The following is a 2,378-nucleotide window of genomic DNA, read 5'->3' as shown; positions in this document are numbered from 1 at the left end:
AGTACGCTTAAATCCACGCGAACGCTCATATTTATAAAAACGGTCTTTGACGTGGAAAAGTGCTTAGAGCCACGTCAGGGTCTGAACAGACATACACTTTTTCTGGTCAGATTACTGCAGGTTTTTGGAAATCTAAGCTATTCGTGCAGCTCACCAAGGATGTGGACGATGACTGTTGGTCTTTTATATGTAAATGACATTAATGGCTATATGCACGGTTACTTCCTGGTTGTTGTTAAGCCAGCTCGGGAATTTCCGGTGAACTGTTCATTCTGTACTCGCTGTACATCGACACAAATTACTTTTTAATGTTGTATTAATATTTTAAAGCAGTTATCACATTTACCCAATTCGCCAATAAACCAGTTTTATTGATTGCAATAAAGACGAAGCTATTAGGACCGTTTAAAAACGCTGTGTCTGTAATTAGACACGCACACGCATTATTTCCCCCCAGCACTTCAAATGGTATTTTTAATGTGATGACCACAAACATTATTGTTCATCCTTCTGAGATTATCCCCATTGTAAAACCGAACGTTTAAAAATGTAGGAAATTTAACATTTAATAGAAAACACTTATTTAAAAATAAAAAAGACAATAATTACCACTTTAACCAGCAAAGTAGCATTTATTTGTGCCTATATCAGCCATTTCCTCTAATCGTTTTTCACTTAGTATACTTAGACTAAATATTAAACATAATAAAATAACTAGGTTTAAACATACATTTTGTCAATGTGAAGTATGCAGTACTCAAAAAATCTCATGAAAAACAATAACTTTTCTTGTGAATGAATGACACAGAAAGCGAGCGCCGCTCTCTCTTTATAATCGCAGCAGCTGTCAGTCACTGCAGCGCAAGATCATGATTTCAGCACACTTGTGAAAACACACATTTTATTCAGTTAATTAAGGTGCACAATATTTAATTTTTGAAGCTTTTTTTTCACATAAATGTGTGAAAATTGATGATCGAATTAAATTTAGCTGAGAACGAACAATGAGGTATTTATTTATGCTGTCTTACGTTTGAATAACTAAATTAATGCTATGCCTGACTATTTCAGTGACTGTATTCTAATTATAAACTCAGTGTTACACTACTGATGCTCAACACACCAGCAAATGACATCTCACAGGAAGTTTTCCAGCTGGCTTTGATTATTGCGGAAGTTCTTAAGAATGCTCCGTGCATATAGTGCATTGGGTGTTGTTTAAGACGCAGAGAACTGAAACCATTCAGCTGTGTACAAGTTCAAGATCATTTGCGATTATAGATTTCACATCTAAAAAGAGAGGCGAAAGCTCGTTTTCTGTGTGTACGTTTATTCTATGAATCACACGTACACACATCTGAGAAATGATCGTAAGATCAAATTTAGGATGGTTTCTGGGCAACATTTTATAAATGAGGCCTCCTCATTCCATGTGGTTTGTGCTGTTCACACTGTTATGAAGAAAAATAAAACAGATATGAGTTGGACGAAACACATTTTCCAATGTGATTCATCTGCGTTGAAAATGGAGTTGGCGTAAAGCAGAACCCACTCGATGCACAGCAAATGTGACGCCATGCAAACCATGTTGATTTGTGTTTGTGTTTTATTGTGGAAACTTTTGCATTCCCTCTTTGTTTACAAACTCTTTTTGGTTCGAGGTTCAGCTACTGTGGCTTCAAGTTACTGCATATCACCTAGTAGTAGCCTGACCTTTCGTTTAATTATGAATATGATGTAAACAGACTAATGATGAAAGTGCAGATTCCTGGGAAATCATTCCAGACAGCTTGAAATTACAAATGATTATTATAAGCTTACCATAGTGATTTACAGTTTGGAAAATGGTTTTATGATGTACTACTCATTTTTATATTTGTAAATTTAAAGGGGTGGTTGATTATGATTTCACTTGTTTAACTTTAGTTAGTGTGTAATGTTGCTGTTTGATCATAAACAACATCTGTGAAGTTATGAAGCTCAAAGTTCAATGCAAAGAGAGAGATTTTCTTTTACAGAAATTGATTTAAGGACTAACAACAAACTAACACCAAAATTTACATAAAAGGGGGCGGGGTCATGTTGGGCTGCTTTAGAGAAGAGGAAGAGTTGTTGTAGTAGAGTGATGTTGCCGTCATTTTACGCCGGACTGCTTCACAAACGAGGGTCGATTCAACACAAAAGATGAACATGACGGCACATGCTAGTGGATGAGTTGAATCAACTCCACAGCAACTACATCAATTTATCCACTAACCATTCAGAAACGTCTAAAAGTTGTAACTTCTTCCTGAGTCTCTCCATCAGTGTCGACTCCGGTTTGAACAATGTAAGGCTGAACACCGTTACTGACAATCCTCATTTTGTCTGCGTGAGAT

Source organism: Chanodichthys erythropterus, chromosome 18 (genome assembly GCF_024489055.1).
Source record: "Chanodichthys erythropterus isolate Z2021 chromosome 18, ASM2448905v1, whole genome shotgun sequence".
In the NCBI taxonomy this organism is placed as follows: Eukaryota; Metazoa; Chordata; class Actinopteri; order Cypriniformes; family Xenocyprididae; genus Chanodichthys; species Chanodichthys erythropterus.
The sequence above is the reverse complement of the archived record's forward strand: the minus strand, read 5'-3'. Positions refer to the sequence as shown.